The sequence below is a fragment of the Quercus suber genome, unplaced genomic scaffold (assembly GCF_002906115.3).
Source record: "Quercus suber isolate HL8 unplaced genomic scaffold, Cork oak 2.0 scaffold_268, whole genome shotgun sequence".
Lineage (NCBI taxonomy): Eukaryota > Viridiplantae > Streptophyta > Magnoliopsida > Fagales > Fagaceae > Quercus > Quercus suber.
In genome coordinates this window covers 578,628-590,881 of record NW_027069724.1, presented here as the reverse complement: position 1 = coordinate 590,881, position 12,254 = coordinate 578,628, and positions in this window count along the sequence as shown.

Below are 12,254 nucleotides of genomic sequence, written 5' to 3'. Positions count from 1 at the left end.
CCTTCCTAGCTTAATGAATTGAACTTTCACTTTTCTTTGATGAACTCTTTAAACTTGATGAACTCTTCATTTTTTCTTTCTTTTGAACCTATCCCATTATCTACATTGAGGACCTTATGAAGTGGTGATGAATCCATAGGGTCAACATTTCCTCATCCTGAGATTAAAGCATGCATACTTAATTTTCCCACCTAAGGTTTCAGTTTTTAGTGAGTTCATTGAAAAACAGGCTAACTGTTTAAAGGCTCAAGTTGGCTAGTAATGGATAATTATTGTAATGGTTGTCAAGGATTAATGTGGGTCACCGAAGGCGGCCTCCTATCCCTAGTGATGCTTTCTTGAAAGCAGAGTGACTTAAACTCTTTTAATAAATTGTTCTTGGAATAGAAGTATAAATGCTCCAACGATTTGAGAATTTTTTTTTTTTTGAGATATGGATTGAATGTATGTGGTTTGAGAAATTTGGATGAATGGATGAATTTCTTTGATTGCCTTTTAGGACCTTTTCTTCTCATATTCTAAATGTTTAGCAAAAGTCCTTACATGGATTGAATGAAGTTAAATCCCTCATTGGCACAAATTGATTGGTAAAGCAATTAATCGTCATGATTTGGAAGAAGCTTTGTCAAATGGATCATCTTGTATTCTCTTGAAAAGAAGGCTTTTGAAAAAATTTTGCAGTCTTTGAAAGGAAGGTTTTGGAAAACTCGTGGGGTCTTTGACAGAGCAAAAAAGTTTTTAGGAAAAGGTTACTAAAAAGGCCCAATGCCCCTAGTCAAAAAGTTTTTTTTTTTTGGTTGACTTACATGTGAATATCATGATAAACCAAAAGCATCCAATCACAGCATGGATTTTATTAAGCAAATAACCAACTAGAAAGCAAATCCTGAATAAACAATAAAACCAAAGAACCAAAATGAAATTCAAACAAAGTTAGGATGACTGGCTGATGATGGATGAGTAATGACTTGTTGCTTGATGAGATCCTGAATGTCATGCCTCAAGTTATAACATTTATCGGTTGTATGGCCTTTCCCTTGATGATATTTGTAATGAGCATTAGGATTGTATCTTTTAGGCATGGGATGTGGTATTGGCTTGGGATCCAATGGCTTCAGTAATCCCTTAGCTTGTAATTTTTCCAAAGCTTCACTCAAAGTCATGTGTAACTCTGAAAAATTCCTTCGGCGCCTACAATTTCTAGTTGATGGTTTGACTGCACTTTTACTAATGTGCAAGGCACTACCTCCTTAGGGGATGAGACCATTGACGCTCTTGTTGATTGAAGAGGATAGTTGGAAAGGCAACTCATTGAAATCCCTAGCTCTTTTCTTTAGAAATTGGAAGTATGGGATCTCTTTAGGTTCTGGTGAATTATCCTTGCATAAGGTAGAAAGCATAGCTTGATTGGCTAAGCTGACTTGTAATGCAGAGTTGGCTATCTAGGAGATTTGGTTTAGCTCTTCATTTATCTTCTCTTGACCTTCCAAGATGGAGTTGAGAACATCTTGAATTCTTTCTTGACTCGTTAGGGTTGAACCTTCCTTGAGCTTGATGGGCTTGACTTTTGATGAACTTGTGACCCAAAGAGTTGAAATCTCAGTGGACTTTGGCTTTGGGTTGTCTTGTTGGTCAAATATGGGATTGTGATGTTGTAGCAATGGAGTGTTTTCTATGCTCATGTGCTTCAGTACTGTGATGGTGCTTGGAACTGTAATTGTTAGGTTGAACACGAGGTTGTGATGTTGCAGCAGCGGAGTGTCATCTATGCTTATGGGCTTCAGTATTGTGATGGGCTTGGAACTGGAACTGTTAGGTCGAACACGGGATTATGATGTTGTAGTAGTGGAGTGTCTTCTATGCTCATGGGCTTCAGTACCGTGATGGGCTTGGAATTGGAACTGCTAGCTTGAATGTCAGCCTTGGGTTCTCTTTGCAACCTTCCTTCGGATCTTAACCAAATCCTTCCCTTTTTCTCCCTCTAGAACAGGCTTTCTTGGGTCAATTAAAGCTAGGACACTATCTGCATCAACCAAGCAAGCAAAACAAACACACACAATATGCAATGTAATTTTAACATGGACTGGCCTAAGGGTAGGTTCTAAGTCATTACGTTGTAGGGTGGGTTTGTTGTTTTATTGTTTCCCATAGCTAGGACATTACACCTCCCAACATGTAATGTAATGAACATTGCATTGGTCTAAATGGCATGGTCTTTCCTTTAGAATTAGCAGGAAATGATCTAGTGACTTTAGGCTATGAGTTGGTTAGTTCGCCACTGGGTAACCGAATCTAATGAAGACTTGTGATTCATGGTTACTACCACCACATTGTTGTTGAAAGGGGTGCATACATATTTTTTGTTTTGATGTCACACATTATGACAGTTAGGGAAAGCTCTTAACAAACAATACATACAACAAAATATCATACAATATCTCAACAAACATAAATAAACAAACAAACAACAATATCATGCAAGACCATGCAAAAACAAGGGTACACATTTGGTCACTTAAGTCAAATACAAAGCTTAGCCCTCGACATCCCCAGCAGAGTCGCCATTGTGAGAGAAAGCCAAAATTGGGGTGCTATCAAAAAAGAGATTTGGGTGCTTTAAGGGGGCGCCTCTCTTTTTGGTAAATGGTATGAAGTCGTCACTTATTTTTTTATACAAAAAAATAACAAAAAATTAAATAAAAATTTATATGATTGAATTGTTCCATTTCCATTGATTGAATAATATATATATATATATAAACTTGATAAATTGAGTATTACATGGTTTTGGGTCCTAGTTACAAACTACCAAAGATACATGGTGTTTGTCCTAGTTAAAATCTACCAAAAAAAAAAAAAAGCCTAGGTCTATTTATCCAAAGACCCTAAATTCGGAGGCTAGGTTACGAAATGGAAAGGTGTTAGGCAGCCATTCCGCCCAGACAGAGTCTGGTCTTCTAGACTCTCATGACCAATGTACCCTTTATGCATGATATGGATGATATGTTGCATACATGACAAACTTAACCAAACTAAGTCACATAAATCTATTTATGAATGTGTCCTTTTCTTTAAGAAAAATTCAAATATGTTTTTGTGAATAAAAAAATTTGATTTATAAAAAATTCAGACCCGTTTTAGTATAGGTCAAAAAAATTAGTTTTGGTGAAGAAAAATCAAATCCGTTTTTTATCAAGTAAAACAAGGTCTTTTTGCTTTAAAAATATCAGATCTGTTTTATAAGAAAATCTAGATTTGTATAATACCTTTAAAAAAATCAGATCCATTTTTGTGAATAAATAAATTTTTTTTTTTTAAGAGAAGAAAACTACACTCATGAAATAAACCTACGCTACTTGCATTAAACAAAACATCACTACTCATGACTTTTTTTTTTTTTTTTTTAATTTCAAAAGCTGCTATGTTTAAAAATTCAGATTTGTCTCTAAGGAAGATACAAATTTATTTTTATGTTAAAAAATTCAGATCTGCATCTAAAGAGGATAGAAATCTGTTTTTGTATTAAAAAAATTCAGATCTACATCTAAGGAAGATACATATCTATTTTTGTATAAGAAAAAAAATTCAGATTTGTATCTAAGGAAGATATAGATAAGTTTTTTGATTTTGAAAAAGATGTGATGACCAGCAGATTTTTGAAACTAAAAAAAAAGATCGTAACAATAAAGAAATCAAGAACATATTTCAATAAAAAAATATTGACCACATTTGATATGAACATTTAGAAATTAAAACTAAAAAAAAATTTACTCATACATTACCAAATTAAAAAAGACAGAAGAAGAAAAAAAAAAAAAGTAAAGAAAAACTACCTCTTGCATGGACCTAGTCTTCTTATTGAGGAAATATTTTAGGGTTCAAAGAAATTTGTTCAATAATCTTTGAAACCTAAAATACCTTGCTTACAAATCACAACAACACCTTCCAGAGGGTGTAAGGGCTAGATCAGTAAGTTTTTCAAACTTTTCTGTAACGCACTAGCCGTTGAGCATAAATGTAGCACATCATTGCCCATTAATGAGGAACATTACTATAAAAGAGAAGAAAACAAAAGTTAAAGGTACACACAAATACTCTACGAAATCACTCTCTGCTCATTTTCTCTCTAGAATCTTTCTCCCTTACTGACTTAAGCATCGGAGGCGGTTTGGCTGACACCATACCAGCATGTTACTCTTCCACTCAGTTCATTTTCAAGTTTTCCATCTACAGAAACAATCCCATTCACAGCATCGTCCATCCGATACGACAAGGAGCTCAACTGTTGATTTTTTGCATCATCAGTTTGGCTCCATCTATAGGGGTGCTAATCATTCAAGCCATTTTTCCCAGTGACAAAAGAGTTCCTTGGAGTGAGAGATGGAAGTAGAGGCCCCACCTCAGCCAGATACTATGCAACAACAACAAATCTAAGCCCTCTTGGCCAATGTGGAAGAGCTAATTTGCCAGAATGAAGAACTACGAAAGACAATGGAATCCCAAAACCCAGAATGTCAGCAAACGGGTGAAAACCAAAATGAAGAAGAATCAAACTCTCAGGCCAACAAGTGAGATAGAACTTTAGGAGAAGATTCTACTAGGGTGGTGAATGAGCTTTGCAACATGAGGAAAGAGATGGACGAACTAAAAAGTGCTATGAAGGACAAAGGCAGAGAGAATTTGGATGGGATGATTTGAAGGATGGACTCACCATTCACTAATGAAGTATTGAATTGCCCTCTCCTACCAAAATTCTGTCTCCCATAGTTGGAGTCTTATGACGGTTCCAAGGATCTCTTGGATCACATCGAATCATTCAAGACGCTGATGTTATTACAAATGACTCCAGACGAGGTAATGTGTAGGGCACTCCCAATAACATTAAAAGGAGCAGCCAGTGTATGGTTCAGCAAGATACCCCCAGGAACTATTGTAGGTTTTGAACAACTCAACAAGGGTTTTGTTTGTCATTTTATTAGGGGGCAAAGACACAGAAAGCCCACTAGCCATCTTCTCAACATTCAATAGGTAGAAGGAGAATCACTAAAACAATATGTCACTCGATTTAATAAAGAGTTGCTGTAGGTAGATGAAACTGAAGATTAAGTCATCTTAATGACCTTTCAAGTAGGGGTGCTACTAAGAGTCTGCCAAAAATAGTAACGGAGTTGCTTCGTAAAGTTTAGAAGTACAACAAAGGAATTGAAAGGAAAAGGGAAGAGAGGCGAAGGAACAGGTAGCAATTGTGACAAGAAGAAGGAGACATGAAATGTTGGACAATCCACAGAGAAAAAGAAGGAACTTCTAGATAGGAAGCCCAAGTTCACTAACTTCACTCCTCTAATAATGCCAATTGAGCAGATCATTATGCAGATAAGAGAAGATCCCTTCTTATAATGGCCGAAGCCAATTAGCACTCCAGTAGAAAGGAGAGATAAGAAAAAATACTGTAGGTTCCATCAGGATCATGGGCATCACACCGATGAGTGTAGGAATTTGAAAGACCAGGTGGAAACTTTAATTCGACAAGGGAAGTTACAGAAGTACATTAGAAAGACGGAGCCCTGTAGATACTAATGGAAGGATGACTAGGATAGAAATCCGGAGGTAAGGGATAGTAAACCCCCTGCAAGAGAAATAAAGACAATCTCGAGAGGACTAATGGCAGGCGAAATGTTGAAGTCCCTTAAAAAAACACAGGGAAGAGAAATAAACAGTGTCCATTTGTGGTTCCCTTTAATGAAGATGCCAAAGAATGACGAGCCTGATATTGTCTTCTCAGAGAGAGACAGTCATGGTATTAGGCAACCCCATGACGATCCGCCGGTAATTATGCTCAGAGTAGAAGAATTCAACATCCACCGGGTGCTCATTAACAACGGAAGCTCAGCAGATATCAGCTACTTGCCCACGTTTCAACAGATGAAGTTGGATAAGAAAAGGATCAGGCCTTTCACCTATCCTCTAGTAAGCTTCACAGGGGATAGAATCGTCCTTAGGGGCATCGTCACTCTAACTGTGATCGTAAGAACTTACCCAGCACAGGTCAACAAGGAAAATTGATTTCCTTATAATTGATTACCCTTCAACATACAACATCATCTTGGGAAGACTTACACTCAACAGATTAAGAGTAGTGACGTCAACATATCACTTGAAGGTGAAGTTTCCAACAGCCCATGGAGTAGGAGAAATTAGAGGAGACCAAGTTCTGGCAAGAAAGTGCTTGCAAGCTACCCTAGCATCAGGAGAGAACCACATATGGGTGATCAATGAATCGTAACCCATTCCTGAACCATCAGAAACACAACAAGAAGTTGAGGTCGTCCTAGGAGATTTGATGAGGTCGTCCCTGGGATTAATAGGAAGATCATATAGCATTGTCTCAACGTCAACCTAGAATGCAAATCTGTACAGCAGAAGTGGAGAATATTTGCACTAGAATGCAATAAAGCTGTAATTAAAGAAGTAAAGAAGCTACTGGAAGCTGATTTCATTAGTGAAGTCTTCTATATAGATTGGCTAGCAAACATGGTCATGGTAAAGAAGAGCAACGGTAAGTGGAGAATATGTGTCGATTTCATAAACATGAATAAGGCCTGCCCAAAAGACAGCTTCCCCTTGCCAAGGATTGACCAGCTGGTAGACTCAACTATTGGACACAAGCTCTTGAGTTTCATGGATGCATTCTCTAGATACAACCAGATTCTTATAAACGAAGATGATCAAGAAAATACCTCATTTGTCACTAGCTAAGGGTTATATTGCTACAAGATTATGTTCTTTGGACTGAAAAACGCAGAAGCCACCTATCAAAGATTGGTGAATCGTATGTTCTCTCACTAGATTGGGAGGAATGTGGAGATATACATGGATGATATGCCAGTGAAAAGCAAGGACGAAGCCAACCACTTGGACGATCTAAAAGAGACCTTTAGCACACTAAGAAAGTACAATATGAAGTTAAACCTTGCAAAATGCATTTTTGCTATTGCTTCAAGAAAATTCTTAGGATTCATGGTGTCTCAACGAGGTATAGAGGCAAATCTAGATAAAGTAAAGGCAATAATTAAGGTCAAAACACCAAAGACAGTGAAGGAGGTGCAAAGCTTGACAGGAAAGGTTGCAGCCCTAAACAAATTCATCTCTAGGGCAACAGACAAGTGCATGCCATTCTTCAAGGTATTAAAAAAAGCTTTTCAGTGGACTGACGAATGCAGGGAAGCCCTTGCCAAGTTAAAAGAGTACCTGACGAAGTCACCTCTACTAAGCCCCTTAGTAATGGGAGAAAAGCCATACCTCTACTTAGCAGTATCTAACACTGCAGTAAGTTCGACATTGATTAGAGAAGAAGGGAACATCTAGAAGTCAGTTTATTATACCAGCCAGGCATTTTAAGGAGTAGAAGCAAGTTACCCAAGGATGGAAAAGATAGTTTTCGCATTATTAGTCGCCTCTAGAAAACTCCATCCTTACTTCCAAGCACACTCCATCATTCTTATGACAAACTAGCCCATAAGAAAGACGATGAACAAGATAAATGCAGCGGGACGACTCATTCAATGGGCAATTGAATTGGGCCAATTTGACATTAAATATTGACCTCAAGTAGTAATCAAGCCCAAATACTGGTGGAATTCATTGCAGAATTCACTTACCCCTGTAAGGAAGAGGAATCCCCCATGGAAATATGGACGGTCCAAACAGATGGGTCAGCTACGAAGAAAGCGAGAGGCAGAGTATGAGGAATTGTTGACAGGGCTAAGCCTAGCAAAAGCTCTAGTAGCAAAGAGTCTCATCATCCAAACTGATTCTAAGCTAATAATAGGACAAGTGAAGGGAGATTATGAAGCCAAAGAAAAAAGGATGCAGAAGTACTTAAAGATCATCCAATGACTCTCACAACACTTTGACAGTTTAAACTTTGTGCAAATCCCTCAAGCCAAAAATGCAGAAGCTGATTTTCTAGTAAGATTGGCCTCGTTAGATGATTATAATGCGATTTCTGAGCTATGTGTAGAGATAAAGGGGCAGCCAAGCACAGAAGGTGAACAAATCCTGAAGATAAAAGAACAAGACAAGTGGATGGCTCCCTGAAGATAAGACGGAAGCAAGGAAGATACAGATTACAGCAGCTCACTTCATCATTATTGATGACGTGCTGTACAGACAGGATATTCACTCCCATATCTAAGATGCGCCAGTTTAGAAGAAGTAGATTATGTGCCTCGTGAGATACACGAGGGAACCTGTGGAAACTATGCTGGGGCAAGATTCTTAGCAGGAAAGGCACTTAGAGCAAGATATTACTAGCCAACCCTACAGATAGACACATACAACATCGTTAGAGCATGCGACAGGTGTTAATGCTTCACAAATGTCCAAACGAGACTAGGAGAGACGATGACACCCATCTCCTCACCATGGCCCTTCGCCTAATGGGGAATTGATATTATGGGCCCGTTCCTTCTAAGGAAGAAGCAACTCAAATTTCTAATAGTCGCAATTGATTACTTCACAAAACAGGTTAGAAGCAGAGCTAGTGACGACGATAACAGAGGCTAAAGTTACAAACTTTATGTGGAAAAATATCATTTGCAGGTTTGGAGTCCCACATGTCATAATATTAGACAATGGAAAGCAATTTGACAACCCCAAGTTTAAAAATTTTTGCCAAGACTTAGGAGTCAAGAATCACTATTCTTCTTTAAAACACCTTTAGGCCAATGGCTAGACAGAAGTGATGAATAGAAGCTTGCTCAAAATTAGCAAAATTAGGCTTGAGGGGCAAATGAGGTATGGCTTGAAGAACTAAAAAATTTCCTTTGGGCATATAGGATGACCATAAGAGTTTTAACAGGAGAAATACCATTCAGATTGACATTTGGCATTGAGACTGTCATACCGGTGGAAGTAGGACTGACGAGCTACCGAGTCAAAACATATAAAGACCAGAAGAATCAGCAGGAGCTTAACAACAATCTGGACCTAATTGACGAAGTCAGAGAAGAAGCTATAAAGCAAATGGCCAAGCACAAGGAAGTAATGGCCAGATACTATAATAGAAATGTTAAGGTGAGAAGGTTCAACACAGGAGATCTCGTCCTTAGGAAGGTTTCACAGGCAACAAAGGACCCATCCCAAGGAAAATTTGGACCAACTTGTGAAGGCCTTTACAAGATAATCTATCATTCCAGAGAAGGCTCCTACTACCTGAAGTCTTTAGACAACCAAGAACTGCCTTGACTATGGAACATAGAACACTTGAAGAAATACTACCAGTAAGGAATGCTTTACATTTCAAGTTGCCTAATCTCATATCAGTATGTATGACAACCATCACTTTCATCATTCATAAGATCAGTTGTTCATAAGATCAATAATAGATGAAAGCATTATCCATGCGTATTCATCAATGATTATCCATGATCTATCATGTGCAATACGTATTTATCAATGATTATCCATGATCTATCACTATCAAAATGTGTACAATGTTTAGGAGTCATCCTTGGGAGATGTCTCAAGGACCTCCGTCATTAAAATTTCAAATCAAAAGCTATTCATGCATAGCCAACAACATTATAGCCATCAAAGTTGTTGAAAAAGTACTAAGTTGATCAAACACAACTAAGATCGTCATTCAAACATGACTAAAGAAAAAGCTGTTCAAACATAGCTAAAAAATACTAAGTTGTTTAAACACAATTAAAACCACCATTCAAACATGACTCAAGAAAAAGCTGTTCAAACACAGCTAAAAAAATACTAAAGTGTTCAAACACAACTAAGACTGTTATTCGAGTATGACTCAATAAAAAATCATTCCAACATAACCAAAGGTAAAAAGTTGTTCATATACAAGCTAAGTACGAAAAAAATGCTCAAATGCAAGATAAACATAAAGGTTGTCTCAACACAACTAACATCATCATAAAAGGTTGTCCAAGCATAAAAGAGTTGATTACTACAGCTAAAAGCAGGGAATCCATAAACCTATCTATCATCGTCAAAGGAATTGTTTAGTTGTCCAAAACAATAGGCCTAAAGAGAAATATTGTTCTTGCCTTTAAAAGAAAAAAAAAAAAAAGATTACTGCTCATCAGGGATAGGGTCTGCAGGGTTTATAACAGTGGCCTCCCTCATTCCTTCAACAACATTTGTGGCTTCCTCCATCATGTTCTCTGCTGTCGCCTTAAAGTACATGAGCTCTTTCTTGACGTTGTCCACGGCCAAGCTAGAAAGGTCCAAGCTAGGGTGGTGCTTTATCGTCCACTTCATGAGAAGATCAAAGCCCTCCATGTAGTACTTGCACAATTTGACAAAGTCTTTGAAATCCAGTACCGTCGTGGGGTCAACATTCTGCAGCTTCAGCTCCAGGTCACCAATCTGCTTGTCCTTTAGCTTGCAGAAATCCTTCTCCACTTGTAGGCTTTTCTCCTTGGTTGCCATGCGCTCCTTGTTATTCTTAGCATCGGTAGAGAGAATAGCAACCTTGTTCTTAAGCGTCTCATTCTCAGTGGATAAAGACTTGACCAAAGGCTCAAACATGGCCACCTTCTTTTCTAAATCCAAGAGCTTCCCAGAGACGAATAAGGACTCCCCCAAGGCCTACAAATAAATTTTTTCTCAGTAGAAGAAGCAGAGACGACCAACTACACATACCTACACAAGCTTTTGGATGTGAGACGACATCACCCCACTAGATGACTTCGCCATTAGAGGGCTCAGATCATCCATAGAAAGTGCCTTATGGGCCTTCAAAGCTGCTGCGTTAGCGTCAATCCAAAAGGTAGGAAGGAAAGATTTACCACCAGCCTTTTTCTTCTTCCTAATCTCCTCTCCATCAGAGGCAATCATCTCTAGTGATGAAGTAAGAGAGGCAGGGTGCTTAGCAGGCAACTGATAGGAGGAAGTGTCGTTACAGGGTCTTTCTTAGAAATGTCACCAGTCTTCTTCTTGGAAAAGAGACCATTGATGGTGCCACCCTTGGCCTTCTTCTCTTGGGCCTCAACTAATTTCTACTTGTTAAATCTAATAGTCATTCCTGAAAGGATGAGGCAAAAGAAGAAGAAGAAGGAAAAAAAAAGAAAAAAAAAAAGAAAGAAAGAAAGAAAGGAAAAGGCAGAAACACGTACTCTTTCTCACAACTTCCAAATTCTTCCGAACCTTAGTAGATGGTTCTGGACCCAAAAAGTGAAAAAACAAGGATTGAGGAGAAACAAGTTCGTCAAAATCCTTGACAAACTCATGATACTCCTTTGCTTTCTCAACGCGATGCTAGTACCTCTTCTTCAGACGAGGACGCTAGGAAATTGTAAAACAAGAGAACCAGTAAGCCATCTATCATCGTCACTCATAAAAGAAAGGGAAAAGCAATTGAAAAGATGAGAAAGACGCATAAGACACAGGAACTCCCCAACTACGAAAAAACTTAGGGGCTTCGTCCAGGTCCTCGCCAGGGACGAACTCCCAATCACTTCCAGAGATAAAAAAGAAATTTGGCTTCCAGTTTTGGAGAGACAATGGGTAATCAAGGATTAACCTAGAAGCCTTATCCCATGGCTTAAACTTATAATAGACAGGGTCCTTAGATTTCCTCAAACAATAAAAATGGAGAAACTTGTCCCTCTTAAGGACACCACCATCATTGGCGGACATCCACACCACCATGCAAGAAACAAGGATCCGCCAAGAGTTAGGTACTAACTGTGCTGGAGCGAGATGCAAATGAGAAAAAAGTTCCCTAATGAAGGGATGAATAGGGAAATGAAGGCCATTGGTAAAATTAGCCTTGTAAAAACAAACCTCACCAGTGTAAGGGAATTAGAACCTATCCCTGATTCGCTACTCGTCTTTTCTCGTAAGGGAACACGAGATGTTCCAGGCTTTATAAGGAGTGGAAACAAAAGTGGCCTCCAAGTCAACACGATCATTAAATGAGGATAACCCCATCTCTAGGTCAGTAGACCTTACCTTAGACATCCTTAGCAACCTAGCTACCTCAGTAGAATGGGAAACTAAAGGAAACAAAGAAGAAAGGACAAAAGTATATGGATAGTCGTCCCCTACAAAGGAACTAACCCTCTCAAGATGCTCCCCCTCTACAAAATCAAATAAATTACCTAAATGAGCGAAAAAGAAAGCTATCGAAGGACAATCTACTTTAACAGTAGAATAATCTACCATGGAAGAATAAAAAAAGAAGAAGAGCGAAGAACTTACCAGGAAACACAGAATAGAGAAAGCAAGCT